Raw genomic sequence first — 22,871 nt, 5'->3', positions numbered from 1 at the left:
GTTTTCCCACTGTGTGTATTTCTTGCCCACTGGGTGCAAGCTAGGATTAAAGCTAATGGCCTACCAGTTCTTGGCTCCATTGTTTCATTACTGTCTGTCCAAATCAAATGCGAACCTGCACAGGCCAGGTGGCTGTGATGGTGGCTGCGGCTACTAGCCTTACTGAAAACAAGAGAGAGCCCTGGGAACATACCATGCTGCTATCTTTGAAGATGAAGGAAGGGGATATGAGTCAAGGAATGTAGGCAGCTTCCAGAAGCTGGAAAAAACAAAGAAGTGGATTCTCGCTTAGAGATTCCACAAGGAACATGGCCCTGCTGACATTTTGTTATAAACCCCACAAGCCTTTTTTTTTTTTTTTTTTTTTTTTTTTTTTTTTTTTGCGACAGAGAGAGGGACAGATAGGGACAAACAAGAAGGGAGAAAGATAAGAAACATCAAGTCTTCATTGCGGCACCTTAGTTGTACATTGATTGCTTTCTCATATATGCCTTCACTGGGAAAGACTGTAGCAGAACAAGTGACCCCTTGCTCAAGTCAGCGACCTTGGGGTCATGTCTATGATCCCATGCTCAAGCCAGCAACTCACACTCAAGCTGGGGAATCTGCTCTCAAGCTGAATGAACCCACACTCAAGCCAATGTCCTCTGGGTTTCAAACCTGGGTCCTCAGTATCTCAGGCTGATGTTCTATCTACTGCACCACCGCCTGGTCAGGAAGAAAAAAAAATTTTAATGACAACAAAGAACAAGCTTGTTGCTCTTTTATATACATCTGTAGTTTTATAATACAACAAAGACTGGAAAAGACTGGGAATCAGTGGAGGTATAACAGAAAGACACAAAATTTGGACTCTAAAGGTCTGGTTCCATTCTTTCCTGCCATTTCTAATCATGGGACTCGGGCACATCATGGAAACCTTCTGAAACTTAGTTCTTCCATTTGAACAATAGGGATATTAGTTTATACCTCACAAGGTTACTTTGAGGCATAAATGTTTATGGGTTCATTTTCTTGCCCTTTTGGATTGCTTAAGCATAAGGTTTAAAAATGTGGCAATAAAAAGTGAGATAACATATGAAAGGGATTTGAAAGAGAAATCTTCCATAAAAGAATAAGAGAGTCTGGATCCTGATTGCATGCTGTGGCTTAGGAAATAGCATCTGCATAGCCTCACACGGAAAGGACACTTGCTTTGTCTGTGTGCCTTGAAAAATGCCTTATAACAGGCTGTGTGGAAATTAAGAAAAGCTTTCTACATTCTGAAACTGTACAGGTAATTTGGGGGTGACATAATGGAGCCAACGTGTATTAATGCCAAGTTACCATAGCAACATCTTCTGCTGCTCTATTCTTCTCAATCCTGTGCTACCCCCAGATGAGCTGATGAGCCCAGTGAACCCTGGAACTAAGCCATTCTGCATGAAATTATTTTCGTCATATGTAGATAGAAGAGGCATTGTCACTTCCCCACAACTAACGTTTTAATAGAGATGCCCTGTGAATTTTACAAAACTATCTCCTGTCTTTTCTTCAGAATCAGAATCAAGATCCCATATACTCTTCACAATGCCTGGCATATGGTAGATACTCAATATCTTGTTGTGTCATGAATGAATGGGCAGAATTTACCTAGAAGTCCAAAGTTGGAATAGAACACCACAGTTTATTAGTAAGACGAGACTAATAAACTGTATACCAGGGATTTCAGAGAGGAGATCTCAATTCATACTTCACATAATTTCATGTCTGTTCCAAGCCACATGGCATTTTCACATCTGGATCTACCCCATTTATTAAACTGCTTCAGCCTGTAGCAAATTCCCTTCAAATGTCATGCTTATTATCCTGAAAGGACATAGTGTAACTTCACCAGTGTTATTCAACCTGTTATATTGCAGCACACAATTCTGAATGCTGTGCGCGAACAATTTGTGAAGACAGCTGGTTAATGGATGTGCTGTCCTCCACCCTTCCAGCTCTGCATCCTGGTCTTGAGAGAGAAGAGAGCCCAACCAACCCGGGGTCTGGGTAAATTGTTTCTTTTTTCAGCATGAGCAGAGGCAAATGTCCCTAGTGCCAGGAGGACTGTTTTTGAAATCATTCTTGTGGAAATGGAAAACCTTCCTGAACTCCAGGAGCCAGGCTTTTGGTCCCACTATGGAGTCAGTCTTTGAAAGGGGCTCAGATCAAGGTAAACTTCATATCCACTCCCTCCTCATACCAATGTGATTGTCAAATTTTTGGCACACTCTATCAGTGAGCCCCTTCTCTCCTGGAAGACATTTTTTTTTTAATTTTATTTATTCATTTTTTTTTAGAGAGGAGAGAGAGAGGGAGAGAGAGAGAGAGAGAGAGAGAGAGAGATGAGAGAGAGGAGAGAGAGACAGGGGGGAGGAGCTGGAAGCATCAACTCCCATATGTGCCTTGACCAGGCAAGCCCAGGTTTTTGAACCGGCGACCTCAGCATTTCCAGGTCCACGCTTTATCCACTGCGCCACCACAGGCCAGGTGTGGCAGACATTTTTCTCCTGTCATCTCCTTGGCCATTGGATGAAACACCTTAGAGTCAACGGAGGAGAACAGAGAGGCATCCTCATCATTACCAGTCTTCAGAGAATGGCCTCAAAGCAGCAGTCACAGCACCCGTGAACCTCCGCACCACAGCAAAGCTGGTCTCAGCTAGTCTCCACAACTGTCCTGGAAAATGAGTACTTTTGCTTCTCATTTTACTTTTGAAAAAATTGGGCACCTCCAGCACAAAAACTATCATAGCTATGAGGTTATAGAAGAAATGTCCAACTTTGAAGCCAAATGGTTAGTTTTGAGTCCCTCTTCTGCCATGTATTTTTTCCCTCTGTCACGGATTCATTGTGTGACCTTAAATGAAGTCACTTCAAGTGTTTTTTGTTGTTGTTGTTGTTGTTGTGTGTTTTTTTTTTTTACAGAGACAGAGAGAAAATCAGAGAGAGGGATAGATAGGGACAGACAGACAGGAACGGAGAGAAGTGAGAAGCATCAATCATCAGTTGCAACACCTTAGTTGTTCATTGATTGCTTTCTCATATGTGCCTTGACCGTGGGGCTACAGCAGACCGAGTAACCCCTTGCTGGAGCCAGCAACCTTGGGTTCAAGCTGGTGAGCTTTGCTCAAACCAGATGAGCCCGTGCTCAAGCTGGCGACCTCGGGGTCTCGAGCCTGGGTCCTCAGCATCCCAGTCTGACACCCTATCCACTGCGCCACCACCTGGTCAAGCTCACTTCAAGTTTTGAGCTTGTTTCCTCAACTGAAAAAATAGAGACAACACCCTGATTCAAAGTTTTGTTTTTATTCACTTATTGAAAAAAAAATTTTTTTTAGATTTTATTTATTTATTTTTAGAGAGAGAGGAAAGAAAGAGAGAGAAAGGGAAGAGGAGCAGAAAGCATGAAAGCATTAACTCCCATATGTGCCATGACCAGGTGAGCCCAGGGTTTCGAACTGGTGACCTCAGTATTCCAGGTCAACAATTTATCGACTGTGCCACCACAGGTCAGGCCAACTTATTTTTTATTTTTTATTTTATTTTTTGAAGTGAGAAGCAGGGAGACAGAGACAGACTCTTGCATGCACCCAACTGGGATCCACCTGGCATGCCCACCAGGAGACAATGTTCTGCCCATCTAGGTCATTGCTCCATTGCATCTTTAGCTATTCTAGCATCTGAGGCAGAGGCCATGGAGCCATCCTCAGCACCCGGACCAACTTTACTCCAGTGGAGCTTTGTCTGTGGGAGGGAAAGAGAGAGACAGAGAGGAAAAAGAGGGGGAAGGGTGGAGAAGCAGATGGGTGCTTCTCCTGAGTGCCCTGGCCGGAAATCAAACCCGGGATTTCCACACGCCAGGCTGATGCTCTACTGCTGAGCCAACCGGCCAGGGCTAGGGTCCACTTATTGTTTTTAAATAATTTTAATTTTTTTTTTGAGATGAGCACTAGGTGAAGCAGCAGAAACGTAGACTAAACGACACAGCCCTTGCTGAAGAGATGGTTACACATTAGTGAAGAAGGCAGGTGAGAAAGCAAATATAGCTGTAGGTGAAACAGGATGAGGACAAGAAGCACGCCTAGATTGGGTACTCTTCTTGTACACCCTCAGTGTGTGTATATTGGTGTGTGTATGTTTGTGTGTGTTCTGTGTGGACAGAACAGAAGAGAAAGAAAGGAGAACAGGTAATACTTCCTAGAAGAGGAAACCAGGGTGGAGGCTTGATAGATGGTAGCCATTACTAGGGGATAAATGTGGGAAGCAGGATGTAGTTCCAGACAAGGAGGACAGCAGGTGCTGACTCACAGACACCTGAGAGAGGTTGCTCATTTCAGAGATGTGCCCATGAAAGAGCAGGGCTGATAGAAAGAACACGCAGACACACCTTTCTTAGGGTTGCTGCAGCCAAGTACCATAAACTGTAACTTAAAACAACAGAATTTATTGTCTCACAGCTTTGGAAGCCAAAAGTTCAAAACTCGAGGTGTCAGCGGGGTCATGCTCCCTCTGAATCTTGTAGCAGAGAAGCCTTCCTTGCCTCTCCCTAGCTTCTGATGATGGCCATCAATCTTTGGGGTCCTGGTTTGCAGCTGTATCACTCCAGTCACTCACTGTCATAACATGGCAGTTTCTACATATATATATATATCTTTGTCTCTGTATCCTCTTATAAGGACACTAGTCATACATATTGCATTGGGGCCCACCCTATTGACCCCATCTTAACTTGATGAAGTCTGAAAGTCCCTATTTCCAAGTAAGGGTAGACCCCTTATTTTACAGATACCAGGAATTGGGATTTCAATATCTCTTCTGGGAGACACACTTCAATCCACAAAGATGGTCTTCTGCCTGGAAACTCTTTCCCTACTCTCTGCACTTCTTACCCTCTCACTTCCTTCTTGTCTTTACTCAAATGTCACATTCTCAATGATGAATTCCTTAACCACATTATGTGAAATGGCAACACCCATTTTCCAGCATTTCCTAGTCCCCTTCCCTGCTTTATTTTTCTCTTTAGCATTTGTCATTAGCATACTATATGTGATAGTTTGTTATATTGTGCATTGTCTATTTCCCCTTGTAGAATGTAAATGTCAAGACAGCAGGGATTTTTGTGGGCTTTGTCCATTGTTGCATTGCCAGCTCCTAGAACAGTGCCTGGCACAAGAGATGCTTGCTGAATGTACACAAGAACTTCTTTTCCAAAGCCCTTCAAGAGATGTGTACAGAGCTCTAAGACCTTCTTCACTAAGGGGTAGAACCCCAACAGACTTTCTTCTGTAGCCACGGGCTCTACCTCCCTTAGAACAAATTCAAGTGTCTCGGTTTCCCATACAGGGGAGTCAGGAAAAGAAATATCTCACCCCCAAAGCTCTGGTTGTTAGAACTCTGGCCCACAAACATATCTGAAGGAAGAGCAAGGCAATGTCTCCCCTACCCGGTCTTTGCTCTCTGGATTTTCCTCCTTTTCATCTATGAAACAAAACAGTAGGAAAAGGATTAGGGCTAGGGAGTCTCCAGGTTCACCAAAAGAACACCCTTTTCTGATGGTCTTTTCCATGGTAACATTTCTGTTGACAGATGGTTTTCCTATCTTTGCCAGGCTTCCCTTCTTCTCTCTTTTATTTTTTATTTTTATTTTTTTTTTCTTTTTTTTTTTAAAATATTTATTGAGTACTTTTTTTTTTTATTTATTCATTTTTAGAGAGTTGAGGGAGAGACAGAGAGAGAGAGAGAGAGAGAAGAGACAGAGAGAGAGAATGGGGGAGGAGCTGGAAGCATCAACTCCCATATGTGCCTTGACCAGGCAAGCCCAGGGTTTCGAACCGGCAACCTCAGCATTTCCAGGTCGACGCTTTATCCACTGCACCACCACAGGTCAGGCCCCTTCTTCTCTCTTGATGCTGATCTAGAGTTTCATCAGGACTTTAACCCATGTTTCCCCCAGCTACTGACACCCATGTGGCTAGAAATATGATCAGACTTTTGGAGCTGTAAAAATTTTAGCTTATAGTATTGTGATGGTTAATGTTGTATCAACGTGGCTGGGACATGGTGCCAAGATATTTGGCCAAACATTGTTCTGGATGTTTATGTGAGGGCTTGTTGGCTGAGATTGACATTTTAATCAGTGGATTTTGAGTAAAGCAGATTGCCCTCCATAATGTGGGTGGGCCTCATCCAATCAGTCAAGCCTGAGTGGACGCAACACTGACCATTCCTTAATAAGAGGAAATTCTGACAGCAAACTGCAACACTGGCTCTTCTTTGGGTCTCCAGTCTGCTGGCCTACCCTGAAGTCATTGGACTTGCCAGCCTTCGTAATTGCAAGAGGCAATCCCTAAAATTCTCCCCTCATTCCTCATTCCTCTCTTTCTTGTTGGTTCTATTTCTCTGGAGAACACTAATACAAATATTTTCTTTCTTTCTTTCTTTCTTTCTTTCTTTCTTTCTTTCTTTCTTTCTTTCTTTCTTTCTTTCTTTCTTTCTTTTTCTTCCTTTCTCTTTCTTTCTTTCTTTCTTTCTTTCTTTCTTTCTTTCTTTCTTTCTTTCTTTCTCTCTTTTTGTATTTTTCTGAAGTGAGAAGCAGGAAGGCAGAGAGACAGACTCCCATGTGCCCAACCAGGATCCACCCACATGCCCACTAGGGAGTGATGCTCTGCCCATCTGGGCCTTTGCTCCATTGCAACTGGGGTCATTCCAGCACCTGAGGAGGAGGCCATGGAGCCATTCTCAGTGCCTGGGTCAACTCCACTTCAATGGAGAGAAAGAGAAAGACAGAGAGAGAGGAGAGGGGGAAGAGTGGAGAAGCAGATGGGCACTTCTGTGTGCCCTGGCTGGGAATTGAACCCGGGACTTCCGCACGCCGGGCCGATGCTCTACCATGGAGCCAGCCTTTCAGGGATTATTTGTATTTCTTACAGCATAAGTCTTGTAGACAACAGTAAAACAGAACTTCACGGTGTTTTCTGACAGAAAGTTCACATTCTGCTTCCTGTGGGGGGAAAAAAAAAGAAAACAGGCAGCATGTTTTTTCTGGTCCTGGAGCTGTGGTTATAAGACTGGGAGCCTCTGCAAAGATGAGAGGTTTACAAAGCACATAGAAGGCAGAGTTCCAGAGAAAGAGGAAACTCCGCTTTATTACTAACAGACATGCTTAGTTCCAGAAAAGACAGGGTAGGAAAACATTTACTCTCTCCAATAATCAAGAAGCTAAGAAAGAGATTCACTGAGCTGGGACAGAAGGGAAGTAAGATAATGCTTATTTTGGCCTCCTGGATAACTTCAGTTCAGGATCTTAACTGAAGAATATAACTGTTTTTCTTTATCTGGCTTTGCCATGGGCAAACTGTGTAACCTTCGGTGAGATACTGCCTTTCTCTGGTCCTTTATATTAAATTGAGGCAGTTGAATTAGTCTCTGTGGTCTTCCAACCACGCCAGTCCATGTCACCTGAAACTAAACTCCATGAGGGTGGGCTGCTTCTTGTTTACTCCTGGGTATCAGCACCTGGCATAGGGCCTAACATGTAGCAGAACCTAGCCCTCATTGGCTCCTATAAACACTGTCTAAATGACTAAATGAAGATTGAAAAAAAAACCTAAGTAACTATTTAGAGGAGAAAGAAATCAAGGAATCTCCTCTGTGAAGTTATTTAAAAGATGTTTTTAACAAACCTGAAATCTTTATATATAATCAAAAGGTCATTTCCTGAAATTTGTTGTCTATATTTAGAGTACTAGACAGTAGGGTACAAAGTTATTTAAATTAACTCTATGCCCTTGAGTGACAGGAAATGCATACCAAAGAGCCTAGTGACAACGGAAGGAATCGTCTACAGGGCCTGGCCCATGGTATTTTTTTTTCTTTTTTCTTTCCTTTTTGGCCGGTGGTATTTTTATTCTTGGGTCTCACAGTTTCCAAGGTCTGTGGATAAATCTGAGAGGGAAGGGACCAGCTGAGCAAGACTAGCTCTTCCTCTCCATCTTCCTGACACTTTTTCTCCATTCTAAGCGGACCAAAAAGTGCAGCGGCCTAGTAGTCATCTGCGGTCCTGCAGACCCCCTGGAGCCACAGGCAAATAAGAAGTCACTCTCCGCTGCTCCAGATCCTTCAGTCAAGACACACTTTTGCCCAGTTAAAGCCAAGAATCGCTCTGTTTCTGCTGCTCCCTGCACGTCAGCTGACTAATGGTTTTCTATCTGCATTTTTACAGCAGCCTAGAAAAGTCTTGAGTTTATAGAAAGTCCCTCTGAGTCATGACTCAGAACAACCTCTACATGTCATCCTATTTGATTTATAAAGGCCTTCAGCTTTCAGACCAGAAGAGCTGCCTCCCTGCTCCTAGAAAAGTGAATGTGGTTGGGAGTACGAGACAAGCAGGCCTGCCTTTTAGTTCCAGGGCATCTCTTAGGGACAGTGGATGTTTGACTCTCCTCTCTGGGTCTTAATCATCTCTTCTGTAAAGGAAAAACTGTAACACCTCCTCCCTCACCCCCCACACCACTCCTACCCTAAACCCTTTCAAATGGTTATGCTAAGAATTAAATGAAATCATGTGTATGATGATATTCTGCACTATGCAAATGCAAGTTCTTTTCTTTCTTTCTTTCTTTCTTTCTTTCTTTCTTTCTTTCTTTCTTTCTTTCTTTCTTTCTTTCTTTCTTTCTTCTTCTTCTTCTTCTTCTTCTTCTTCTTCTTCTTCTTCTTCTATCAGATTTTGGCTATGATGAGTCATTTCAGACATCAGTTCTTGACATATGTGTCCTTCACTTAACTTCTCCACCAACTATTTCTCCTTATCTTTTTTTCTTGTTTCCTAGAGAAATTATAAAGTTGGTCCTATGCATGGTCCAGATGGAGTCTACTCCTACACCTTACCAGACATTTTTCTGGCTCCATTCTGTCTTCCCAGTGGGGCTCCGTTCTCTTACCCCCTCACTCTGTCAGGAAGTTTTCTATATCTGACACTGACATAGTTAAGGTTTGATCTAGTTGTTGTCATGTAGAAACCTAAATAACGATGGACTAAAAGTCTAGGGTTCTGTGTCCCAGAATTAGCTTGTTTTTTCTGATTATCCAGGAAGTTTGGGCCATTCAGTTTGATAAACATCTATTTAGGTCAGGGGATGGGAAGGAGATGTTGCCTGCTGTGCTCAAAATTTGTAGGTCATGCAGATAAGTAAACCTCCAACTCTGAATGATGTGCTCTACAATGCAACACACAAATAATATGGGACATAGAGGAAGGAACAGTTAATCAACCTTCAAAGTTTGCAGAGGCGCCACTTCAGAGGGTAGAAAACATATGAGTTAGGTCTTGAAAGATGATTTAAGATTTTACAAGACCAGTTAGGAGGTCAGGTAAAAGGAAGAGCATTAAGACATTAAAAAGAAAAAAAAAAAAGAATGATGAAGAAATGGGAAGAGTTTGGCATGGCCAGAGCATGAGATGTGTGGTAAGGAGGGCAGAAGATGAGGCTAGTGGAAGGTTGGGCTGAGGTTGTGCGGGACCTAGTATGCCAGGCTTCGACATTTGGGTTTTAAGCCCCCTTGACTTAAGGCACCCATATGCAAATAATTTCTCTCCTCTATACCTAGAATGATACCACCTAGATAGCATCCTGGAAAGAGCTGAGAAAATAGTCATTCCAATAATTTTCTGTAGGGTTTGATTCCCCTATTGAAGCCCCGTAGAGAAAGGCTGCCATCCAACATTCATAGAAAGCAAGTAACACCCTCACGTATCATAGAAACATCTATCTGGTGACAATGAGAAGAATGCTTTATTATAGGCAGAGGGGGAGAAATGAACCAAAAATTGTTGCAATAATTTGTATGGGTGATGACCAGGGCTCAGGAAGATGACAACAGAAATAGAGGAAAGGAACATTCCAGAGACATTTGGGAGGCAGAATCGTTGGAATACTTCAGTGCTGTTTTTCCTGGCTCCCCAATTATGATCTGGAGTCTCTTGCTCCCACCAGCTACAGGCTGGAGCCTTCGCCAAAAAGTCAAGGAGTGCATCAACCACAACCTGCCTTGGGGGTGGGGTATGCTGCCACTAATCTGGACTTTATTGTTCCTCTGGTGAACTCTGCACACCCTGATAGCCTCTGAGTTGTGACTTTTCTTTTCACACCCATCGCCTGCCTGAGCATGTTGGTATAGTCCTCACAGCTGACCTCTAGCCCAGTTCCCCTGCCCAGTCCCACATTTCCCTGCTGGGACAGACGCCGGCCCTGAACTGCAGACTGCTGGACTAGGACCCTGACACTCCACTGCCTTATCTCAACCCTTTCTTCCAGGAAGCTGGGTCTGCTCCCTGTGCCCACCACAACCCAGCAATCCTGCAGGGGAGCTAGTGTTGCCAGCCCCAGTGTGATTTCACCTCAACTTCCTCCTCCTGCCTGACAGGCCCCTGGTACTGAGGTCCCATCATGCCTCACACCTAAACCCACCGGCCTTCAGATATCACCAAACCCTGCCTAGGGCCCGCGTTCTCATTTGTAACGTGAGGGGGTTATACTAGGTGACTTCCAACACTAACATCCTGTGTTTCTAAGTAGGCCAACTGTAAAAGAAGTCTGCATTGGCACAGAACAATTGAGGCTGGAAGTGAGTGAGTCAGACTCAGCAAAAATGTCGAGCTCACTGGGAAACCAGGAGATTAGCGTGCAGCATGCCCCTGGGCAGACAGCAGCTGAGACTCCGCCACAGGCAGCGGACCCAGACAGCTGTGCGGACAAGATGCCTGACACACCCAGCGTTTTAGTCACATCCATGTTCAAGGAATGAACATTATTTTGGGCTCCCTCTTCAAAGGACAACATTTATTTATGACCTAAAGCTATTTAGTATCCTGAATGTCATTCTAGCTTTTCTCATGGTTAGCGCTGTTGATTTTGTATTCAATATTATTCCTTTAGTATTTTACCTGATTCCTTGAATTAAGCATCCAGTGAGTATTTCCTAAGCATCTGGCTTTACTCTCAAGACTTCCTAAGCTTCTCCCAGGTGCTTCTCAGGGTGCATGAAGGAAAGAATGCAGGTCTTTAGAGACAAAGATTTGAACCACCACAGCTATACTGCTCACAAAAATTTCGGGATATTTTATAGCTTCATCTGAATGAATTTTTGTGAGTAGTATACTTACTAGTCAAATGATCCGGAAAAGTTAGTTAATATGTCTGAGCTTTGGAAATAGGATAAGACTTGCCTTGCAAAGTTGTAGCCCAGATTGAGAGTCTGGTGCACAGAAGTTTCTTAAAAAAAGGAGTTCTGGCTCACACCACCTTCTGAAGTCTCTTTGCCCTCAGGATTGCTTCTCCAGGGATTGCCTGGCTTTTTTCTCTTTCCTACTGGAGTGTGCAAGGTCCTTGCTGGTTCACACAGCTCCTGCTCCAATTCTAGACCTAGAACATGCCGAATCAGTGCCACCACTTCCTGCAGTAGAGTCTTTCTTTTGTTGTTCAGGTCTGAGCCAAGAAAAGTCTTGGTCAGTAGATGAGATCATAGCTGACGGCTCGAAGTGCTTCATTGTCTCAGCTGCAGGGTCTGTTACACAGAAGATAAAAATGCCAGTGCCTTGACTCAGTGCAGGGCTGGTCATGGGATTCGAAAGAATGGTGTTAAAGTGTGAGGGGGGTAAAGCAAGGTTGGCTCCAATCTGTTGAGCACTGGACTTAGCTGTGGGACACACATCTTTGGCTGAGTAGGGGTTAATATTCTTGGTTTTTCATTCGGGGGGATTCTAGTATCAGGAGCCAGTATAGAAATGGCCTCTAAGAATCTTAGAGATAATTTATATCTATTTTCTTTTACACAGATGGAGAAACTGAGGCCCAGAGGAGAGAAATGACTTGTCTAAAGCAACATAGGGAGAAAGGGCTAAAAATGTACCTAAACCCAAGTCTCTAGATTCTGTGTCTATAATTGTGTTCATTTCCTTGTGAAAAAATAGTGATTGTTAAAATTCAACATGTTGGTCCTGGCAGGTTGGCTCAGTGGTAGAGTGTCAGCCCTGCATATGGAAGTCCTGGGTTCAATTCTCAGTCAGGGCACAAAGGAGAAGCAACCATCTGTTTCTCCACCCCTCTCTCTCTTCCTTCTCTCTCACTCTCTCTTCCCCTCCTGCAGCCATGGCTCAAATTGTTCGAGCAAGTTGGTCCCAGGTGCTGAGGATGGCTCCATGGCCTTGCTTCAGGCTCTAAACTAGCTCGGTTGCTGAGCAATGGAGCAACACCCCAGATGGGCAGAGCACCACCCTGTAGGGGGCTTACCAGGTAGATCCTGGTCGGGGTGCCTGGGGGAGTCCATCTCTCTGCCTCCTGCCTCTCACTTAAAAAAAATTCAACATGTTATGGACATTTAATAAATTCAATCGTTGAATACCAAGTAGAGGAAATGTTTTCTAAAAGGATGCCTAAATAGGAGCACATGCACTAAGTCACCAAATATCTGTTGAACCCCAGAAGGTGAGAAAAAGCCGAATTGTGTAGGATATTGAATGCCATGCTTAAAAGTGTAAATTCTATTTTGTCGGCAACATGAAGCCATCAAAAATTTCAGAGGAGAGAATTGAGATGATCAATTTTAGAGAGAACATTCTGGCAGTAGAGGGAGGATGGATTGGTAGATGTCATGTTAGATACAAGAGGATATAGGGGGTTTTTGGAGTAGTCTTGGCAAGAGATGACTGATGGAGATGTAAAGAAGTGCAGTGGCAGTGAGGACACGGAGGAAGCAAGAGACTCAAAGTCATTTTCTTAAATGCAGCCAGTGGGACCTATAGTCAGTGGAACCACAAATGAAGCCAGGCAGAGCAGAAGGCTGGGTCCTAGGCCTTCTGAAGCACAACTTCTCAAGACCCTGTACTCCTGCTCAAGGTCCCAGACGCTTTACTCATGGCAGGGCAGTTATTTGATGGACAAGCACTGGACTTGTCCACAGGCTGCTAACAATCACTACTAGTTATTACTAATCCTTGAAATTTTGATTTTGTGATAAATTAAGGGTGTCTGTTTTCCTGGCAAAATGCAGCAAAGATGGTTGTTTATGGCACACAGAGAGGAAGACCTGTTAGAAGTGTTACCTACCTAGAAAGCTTTCAGTAAGGGTAAAAATTCTTAAAAATTAAGTCTTCTTGTTTTCACACCTTGTCTGGATAATTAATATCTCCTGGTAAAAAGGGAAGTTTCCCCCACTACTAGCTATGGAGGTCATTTATTGTAATAGTTAATAACACAGAATTTGGTGTCAGGTGGTCCTGGGCCTGCATCCAAAATGGTACTCACTAGCTGTGTAACCTTGAGCAAGTTTCTAAATCTCTTCACATTTCCTCAACCATAAAATGGGTATAATAGTAATACCATCATGAGGGCTGTTGTCCTAATGTTTGAGATAAAGCATTTTAAATGCTCAGCACAATGCTTATTACCACTGTACAACTGCTCGTGCAGGGTCAATTGGTGTTCATTTTAATCCCTATACTGAACTATTTTGTAGAATGATATATTTTTTAAAAGCTTACTTTCTAAGTGAACATTAAAAAAATTGTGTTCACCATTCTTAAAAGCCTCCTCTTTGGCTATTGTGCTTTAACCAAAATTTAAAGATTCATGAAGGAATGGAGGAACAGCAGAACATGAAATACATCCATAAGCAGATTTTATAATGTGCAATGAAAGCATTTGTTTCACTTTCCAAAAAGTTTGTGTTCAAACCATGATCTTGTTATTGACTTGCTGGATGACTTCAAGTAAATTCATTTAACCATTTTAGTGTATTTTGGATTTTGCTGTGTTTTTTTTGTTTGTTTGTTTGTTTTTTGCTTCTTCTGCAAAATAATAGACTACATGGTTTCTAAAATAAATACTTAGGCTTATTTTACACTCTACTTACATAGTACTTGCATAACTATGATGTCAAATGCAAACCCCAGTTATTTCTAAAGAAGTTCTAGAACTCTTCATGATTATCAAGGACTATTACCGAGAATCTGACTATCTGATGTTGCACTTATTTATCTAATAGTGCACAGCTGACCTGCAACATTTGGAAGGATAGTCACAAGTGACAAGCAGAAAACTGGAACTAGAATTGAGTTCCTTTGCATTTGCAGGTCCTTGGGAGAAAGTGACTTCTTTTTAAAACTTTCTCATCTGTTTGTTCATTAATATTGTCAAAGTTTCTCTCTGAGAGTGGTTTTGGTGATAAGTTAATGAGTTTGACAAAGTACTGGAATAGTTTAGCAAGGATCATCTTGATGAGCAAACGGTTCAGGGCTAGCTCCAGCTCACTTTCCAGCCCCCACAGTTTTGCTTCCGCACACTCTACTCTAGTACAACCAGACTGACTTTGGCTCTTTGCTTAGATCCTGTGTGTTTACTGCGTCATCTTTCACTAATGCTGCTCTCCACTTGGAAACACTTTTCTCTATCTCTGAATTCATCTTCCATTCCCACTGCCAACATCTGTATGTCTAAATATTCCCCAATCTTCAAGGGTTAGTGCAAATAGTGCAAATGTCATCTCTCCACAAAGTGTGGGTGATCTTTCTCCTTGATGCAGTGAATATCTTCCTCAACAGAGCTCCAAGAACGCTTTTGACATGCACCTCTCAGTCCCCAGCAAGCAGAATAGCACGATGGCTAGGCACACAGGGTTGTAGTCATACCACTTGAGTTCAAATCTCTATTGGTACCTTAGCAGTGATCTTGGGCAAGTTATAAATCTCTTTGAGCCTCAGTTTCTTCATCTGTAAAATGGAGCTACTGGTAGTACCTGCCTCATATGGCTTTTGTTAGGTTTAAATGAATCAATAAATGTAAAGGATTTATAATAGTGCCTTGCCCATAGTCAGTATTTAATAAATATTAGCTATCATTATTATTCCTCTCCTTCTATCTTTTTTTTAACCAAAAGAGAGAGAGAGACAGACAGCTAGGAAGAGAGAAAGATGAGAAGCATCAACTCATAATTGCAGCACTTTAGTTGTTCATTGATTGTTTTTTCATATGTGCCTTGACTAGGGGGCTTCAACCAAACCAGTGACCCCTTGCTCAAGCCAGTGACCTTGGGCTTCGAGCCAGCAACCTATGGGCTCAAGCCAGAGACCATGGGGTCATGTCTATGATCCCACACTAAAGCCAGTGACCCCATGCTCAAGCTCTTGAGCCTGCGCTCAAGACAGATGAGCCCATGCTCAAGTTGGCAACCTCAAAGTTTTGAACCTGGGTCCTCAGTGTCCCAGACTGAAGCTCTATCCACTGCGTCACTGCCTGGTCAAGCTCCTTCTATCTTAATGTAAATAAATAATACCCCTGTCTTATTTTCCTCCTAGACTCTATATTCCATGAAAGCAAGAGTATTGGAGTCTGTTCATTTTATTTTCTTTTTTGTTGTTCCTGTTGACCTAGAATTTAGCACACAAAACTAGTTATCTGACAGATTTTGGAAACTTAGTCCTTAGTTCTTCCTTTTTTTATCCCTACTATTCACAAGATGACTTTAATCATAAAAAAGGAATTTCACAAATTAAAGATGCTTGTAGTAATTAAGTATCAAGCTGGACATTAGACTAAACAATTTACAGTCAGTTGCATGCTAATGCATGGAGTTCTTTAAAGAACATTGTGTGTCGTGTACAGCTATTTGACCCAGGGCCCCAACTCCTAGTCCTAGCCTCATGCCACATCTTCAAGCAGCCAGATTCTATCACCTTTGCTTTCCATGCTGTGGGTCAGCCTAGCTCCAGCTGGCCATGCATGATGACAACCAAGGCCACCACAGAGTGCAGTCTACTCTGCAGGGAGCAGCCTCACCCATGACCCATGCACAAATTGGTGAACAAATATATACTAAAGAAAAACATTATGGATTATTCCTGTAGGACAAAGTTCAGTTGTAGACAAGATTTTAGGTCAAATACATATTTGTCTCAGAGATATTTTCCACAAACATTTCTCACAGCTTTGCAGAGACACTTCTTTGGTCTATGTTCATGGATTTGTGCCAAATAGCAGTTTACCCAACACTGTGACTAATTTATTTGTTTTATATATACAGTTTGACTTTTCTCATATTTGGCTTTGGCTGAGGACTTTCAGCATATGTTTTATGTAACTAGTTAGTCACTTTTTAGCATTTTTGGATCTTAATACTAAGAAATAAAGAAAGAAAGAAAGAAAGAAAGAAAAGAAAAGAAAGAAGGAAAAGAAAAGAAAAATTCAGATGAATTTTTCTAATAATAAACCAGGGACTACTCACTTTCTTTTTAGTGAGCATTAACTTCAATTTAGTTCTTCTCTTCAATGAAATTTCATAGCACTTATGTTAAAACATAATTGAGGTCAAGTATAATATCAGCTCCTGGTGTGTCATTAATAGCTCCTAGTTCATGAATAAGAACCATACAAAGTAGCACAGGCCCACAGAAATGGGCCTAGAGAAATTAGGCCAGGCAGGGCTGAAAAAAATTAAGGTATAAGATACTGTCTTCTCCCTATCTCAAGAGCAGTGTTTCTCTTTTCTCAAGAAACCTTAGCCACAGGCAAAGTGGGGACTGGCCTATAGCAAAGAGGAGTGCTGAATGTCTGAAGCCTAGTTCTCCAACCTGCCTCCTGTGCTTGCCATTGCTACCTCTAGAGCAGTGGTCGGCAAACTCATTAGTCAACAGCCAAATATCAGCAGTACAACAATTGGAATTTCTTTTGAGAGCCAAATTTTTAAAACTTAAACTATATAGGTAGGTACATTCCTTATCAAGGTAGCGCCCACACATGGTATTTTGTGGAAGGGCCACGCTCAAGGGGCCAAAGAGACGCATGTGGTTTGCAAGCTGCAATTTGCCGACCAAGGCTCTAGAGCAGGGGTAGTCAATCTTTTTATACCTACGGCCCACTTTTGTATCTCTGTTAGTAGTAAAGTTTTCTAACCGCCCACCGGTTCCACAGTAATGGTGATTTATAAAGTAGGGAAGTAACTTTACTTTATAAAATTTATAAAGCAGAGTTACAGTAAGTTAAAGCATATAATAATAATTACTTACCAAGTACTTTATGTCGGATTTTGGCTAAGTTTGGCAGAATAAATCTTTATAAAACAACTTACTGTAGTTAAATCTATTTTTTTATTTATACTTTGGTTGCTCCGCTACCGCCCACCATGAAATCTGGAACACCCACTAGTGGGCGGTAGGGACCAGGTTGACTACCACTGCTCTAGAATATCATTCTGTTAGCAGCAGTTTTGGAGACTTCAGTCCATTCCTTTAATAATTCATTCATTCATCTGATACTTATTATCATCACTATATGGAGGAACTGGGGAGAGAAAAACTGAGTAGGGTATAGAGTTTTTTATCTGGAGAGAAGACCAAAATAGGGAGGTGGTTAAACTCTGTGTGTTTGATAGAGCTTTACCTATGGAGTTGCCAGAGAGGTAGAGAGGTTACCCAGAGAACAGGATCTCACTGAAAACCACAAGTAGAGAGATGATGTAGTCATGCACCTAACATTCACCACACAAAGGACAAGTAAGATGAGGGAAAAAATGTTAAATGTTGAGTGTAGACACTTCTGACAGGGTAATGCTTTAAACTGGCCAGTAGTTCCAAACAAAATAATGTAGTTATGAACACTGTTAAGCCATCCCAAAGCTGGACAGAATTTGCTGCACAAGCTAAGACATAACAGGGAAGTGAATAAGAATGGACAGAGACTGGGAACTTAGGCCCCTGCCCAGGAGGGACTGAAGTTGGAGCTGGGTTGTTGGAGGAACAATTGAAGTCATTGAGGCCAGAGGTCGAGGTGCCCTGAGACAGGCCCTGAAAGAGAAGGTCAGAAAATGTCAAGCTAACTGCCTATTTGTTAGTGTTGGGGAAAATGGACACTAGCTTAGTCTTATACAGTGAGGTGTCAGAGGGAAGCCATTAATTAAGTCTGAATTAATGTGGTTTATGTAATTAAAATAAGTACAGCAAGTGTTTGGCTTCAGGACTAGGAAGACTATTGTATTCTCAAATTCTAATCACTCACCATTGCACTGTAACCCCATACATGGTGATGAGATTCAGCTGGTTCGCACCGGTTTGGCAGAACAAATACCTAATTTTTTGTTGAGTTCAGCAAACCAGTTATTAAAATGGCACTTGTAATTAGGGTTCTCTCTAAGATGGGCACCTGGGTAGCTGCCCAGTGTGGAAATAACAGATTTACATTCCTTACTCTTTTTTAACAATCATCTGTGCAACAGCGTATTCTAAGTGCCGGTAGTAATATTCATTCCGTCCATAGGTGAAAAGAAATTGATGGACTGTGCTTAAAATATTTATTCATTTGATAAAACTCATTATACCTTTAATTAAATACTACATTTTAATTCCCTCACATTCGTTACTTCAGTAAACAAACATATAACTTAAAAAAGAAAAAGTGCCTAACAAGTGGGTGACAAGCTGTCATTTGTTTCAGCTTTATGTTACAACCAAAATTTCCCCAAGGTATTATGAATGCACTGATATTCCCCTAATGGTGAAACCAATAGGAAGCTATGACACAATGACCCAATAGAAACATAGATTTCAAGAGTTATTTTATAACCCATTTTGGAAGTTGTGGAAGAATGCTCACAATTTTCCTGTGACAAACAGGTTTGTAGAACACATTATTTGATTGTATTTAATCTGTATATCCTATGCCATTTATAAATTCAGCCTAGAAATGTTCATTTAGTATCAATAAAATAAAGAAAATGAATGTTCTGATGTTTATCAATAGTGTAAGCACAGTGCTTTGTTTATAAAAGTTTGTGATATGGCCTGACCGGGCAGTGGTGCAGTGGATACAGCATTCGACTGGGATGCGGAGGACCCAGGTTCAAGACCCAGAGCTCGCCAGCTTGAGTGCGGGCTCATCTGGTTTGAGCAGAGCTCACCAGCTTGGACCCAAGGTCACTGGCTCTAGCAAGGGGTTACTCGGTCTGCTGCAGCCCCACAGTCAAGGCACATATGAGAAAGCAATCAATGAACAACTAAAGTGTCGCAACGAAAAACTAATGACTGATGCTTCTCATCTCTCTCCGTTCCTGTCTGTCTGTCCCTATCTATCCTACTCTCTGACTCTCTCTCTGTCAATGTAAAAAAAATAGTGATATGAACACATGTGGTATTTTAAAACTCTTCCTTATAACATAATCTAGTTTTGTGTACCTCTTTTATTGTTCTTATTTAAGTATAAAATGCATGAAATAATATACTACCTTTCAGTATACTTTTTTATACTTAGAACGGTCGTTAGGGCAGAGACGCGGTTGTTAAAATATTTGAATCCCACCACTGCCTATACAGCAAATGCTCTTCCTTCTACTTAGAGTACTTTTGCACTCTCTTTGCTCTTCTAGGCATTTTTTTTTTATGAGACAGAGAGAGAGTCAGAGAGAGGGATAGATAGGGACAGATAGACAGGAATGGAGAGAGATGAGAAGCATCAATCATTAGTTTTTTGTTGGGGCACTTTAGTTGTTCATCAATTGCTTTCTCATATGTGCCTTGACCTTGGGGCTACAGCAGACCAAATGACCCCTTGCTCGAGCCAGCAATCTTAGGCTCAAGCTGGTGAATCTTGCTCAAACCATATGAACCCGCGTTCAAGCTGGTGAGCTTGGGGTCTCGAACCTGGGTCCTCCGCATCCCAGTCCAACGCTCTATTCATTGCACCACTGCCTGGTCAGGCTGCCCTTCTAGGCTTGACACAGTGCCTTCTCCTTCCCTGTTAGCTTAGACTTGCATATCCCTGCTCCAGGTTCCCATAGCAATTAGTACATACATTACATTAGCATTCATCACATCAGATTGTCCCTGTCTGTTTTTTGGTCTCCTTCTCCACCAAGCTGTGAGATCACTGGTAGCAGAGATTGCCTTCCCTCTCGCCAGGATTTAGCCAGATTAGAACATGGTAGCTGTCAATGCATTTCTGTGGATAGATGCATTGATTGAACAGATGGATGTATGATTGGCCCAGAACAGTAAGGATTTTCATTCTCCTTAGGAACACAGACCTCAGGGAGTGGATGCTCAGAAAAATACTGAATGCGGGTATAAATCATGGATAACAAACAGGTGCCTCAGCCCAATTCAAACCTACATGCAATTTTGTGTGTTTCATTTTCCTGTTCACATGAGCACTGTGATTTTAAGTCAACATTTGCTTAGTAGGCAGGGTTCAAAGATGTGAGAGGAGGAGCAATCTAATCGAAAAAGCTCAAAGCAGGAGCCAGGAGGTCTAGCCTCTCTTCCTGATTCCCCACCAACTTCCTGATTACATAACCCAGATGAGCTTCTTATCTTTGCATGCTTCCTGTCTCCGGCCTCTGTTGTTCTCCTCTGCATTCCATCCACCGAGCTACCTTTCCTGAAAACAAATTCATCATCTTATTTTTTGCTTTAAAATCCCACTTGTCTCCAGAGCAAAGTCCCAACTCCTTAGCAAACAAGCAAGGACTTTTTAGTATATGTGCTGCCGAAGCGAGCACGAACAAGCAAGGACTTTTTAGTATCTCTCACAGCCAATGGTCCTTTGTCACGACCTTTTCATCCAGTTACTCCATGGTTCCAATTCCCCTAACCAAGCTCTTTTATGCCTCTTTGTTTTTCCCACACACTGTCTCCGATATGGTCAGTGACCTTCCACTCCCATTTTACCTGCTTCTATTTGTTCATCTTTTTTTTTTAAGACTTTATTTATTCATTTGAGAGAGAGGGAGAGAGAGAAAGAGAGAGACAGATGGAAAGACAGAGGTGGGGGGGAGCAGGAAGCATCAACTCCCATATGTGCCTTGACCAGGCAAGCCTAGAATTTAGAACCAGCGACCTCAGCACTCCAGGTTGACGCTTTATGCACTGCACCACCACAAGCAAGCTGTTGGTTCATCTTTTAAGACTTGGCCAATGGAGTCCAGGAGTTGCTGCCTCAGCAAGGCCTCTCCTAACTCCTTCAGAGAACGTGAGCACCTCCTTCACTCTGCTCCCCTAGCATTCTAACTTGTTTGTCTCAGACCACTAAAATTCTGATAAAAATTATTTGCTTACTTATTCATCTCACTTACAAAACTTGAGTTCCTCTAGGTCAGGGGCCATTGTTCTTGTATCTCCTCTCTAGCTGCTAGCACTTAGGAGGGTTTCTAATATGTGTTGGTTGAAAAAAATCAAAGGAATCAAAGGAATCATACTGAAAAATATACATGTGCTCTCTCCCTGAGTCTGCTATTCACCTCTCCTCCATCTACCCAGGACACCTGAGCGTGAAGATTGGTTTTTGAGCATTGACCATGCAGCAGACATTATTTGATACCCTTTATACACTATACCTTTATTTAATTTAAGCAGGCATTACTATTTCTGTTACTTTACAAATAAAGAAACTGAAGCCTAAAGACTTAGTTAGTCATAGTTAGCAGGTGGCGAAGCTAAGATTTAAACTGAAGCCTCTCAAACTTCAAAACTTATGGCTTTTCCCCAACATCACTTGCTTCCTCCAAGTCCTGACCTGGTAGATTCTCACTAGGTAATTGAATTGTTCTCAACTGCATGGAATAGGACCACATGAGTCAGGTTCACTCCAATTTGCAGCTGGGACTGGCCATCTCCACAGCCATCTGTGCCACTCCAGACAGCCACATCTCCAGAATGGCGTGCAGGGAGACAAAGCCCAGACCCTCTTCCTGGCAGGAAGCTGTCTTCGAGCACGCGGAACTGGAAGCCCATTTCCCGGGATCGGATGGAGCCCTCCGCGCGGAGGCTCTCACAGTTCATCCGTTTGTTCCTGACATTCAGCCCAGAAACTGTCTGTTCCCTGGATCCCTGGAAAATGAGGAACTATTGGCTTCTGGGATGTTTTTCTGGTCACTGAGCCCTCAAGGGAAAAGCCCGTTGCATGGAAATGAACAGGCCAAGTTTATCCAAACCAGCCAGGCGTCAGGCAGCCCTGAGCCACATTCCGTTAGGACCCACAGAACAGCTGGGGCTCCTTTTCCTCAGCATGATACCTGCCCTCCAAGGATGGAGGGCTTCCTGCCCCACTGCGGAGTTGACATAAAGCAGAAGTCCCACTGCGAGCTCCCTTCAGGCTGGAGACTGCGCAGAGCCCTCAAAAATTTCCTCTTCTCCCTCTGATTTCCACTGCCCCTGCTGAGCCTTCAGCTTATGGGGACAAGGGAGGCTCACAAAAGGGTGTGTGCTCCTATCCTGAAATGGTCCATAGGTATGGAAGAGAAAGCCAGCCGGGAGAAGAGTATCTGCATGCTTATGAATACCCGTCACATGCCAGCCGTTTTACTTATGTCATCACATTTAGTCATCAGTGTAATTATCTTTCCCATTTTAAAGATGTGCAAACTGATACTCACTCTAAGAACACCAACATATTTGCTTTTCTTGATAAAAGAGATATTGTGAAACCTTTGACCTTGGGCCAGAGAATGTGACTGGAGCTCAGCATGAGGGTGGGGTCAGATATAGCCACATAGGTAGAGTCCTTGCATTAGTCACATCTGCTCATTGTCTGAGACTGTGACATCTTGCCCCTGCTGGAGTCAGGAATTCTGTTTGGACTCCAAACCCAGCTGACTGGTAGGTACTAGGGAAAGGAAGTAACTTGAGTTTTTTAAAAAGAGTCTTGAGCTAGGAGATGAAGCACATTTGCTTGAGTCCCAACTCTATCACTTAACACAGGTGAGATCTTAACTTGGTTTTCTCATCTGTAAAGTGGGGATAAAAATAACTGATGTTTTATCTTAGGATTTTTGTGAAGATTAAGTGAAATAGTGAATGTGGGCTGCAGAGAA

The sequence above is a fragment of the Saccopteryx leptura genome, chromosome 1, assembly GCF_036850995.1.
Source record: "Saccopteryx leptura isolate mSacLep1 chromosome 1, mSacLep1_pri_phased_curated, whole genome shotgun sequence".
Classification (NCBI taxonomy): domain Eukaryota; kingdom Metazoa; phylum Chordata; class Mammalia; order Chiroptera; family Emballonuridae; genus Saccopteryx; species Saccopteryx leptura.
The sequence above is the reverse complement of the archived record's forward strand: the minus strand, read 5'-3'. Positions refer to the sequence as shown.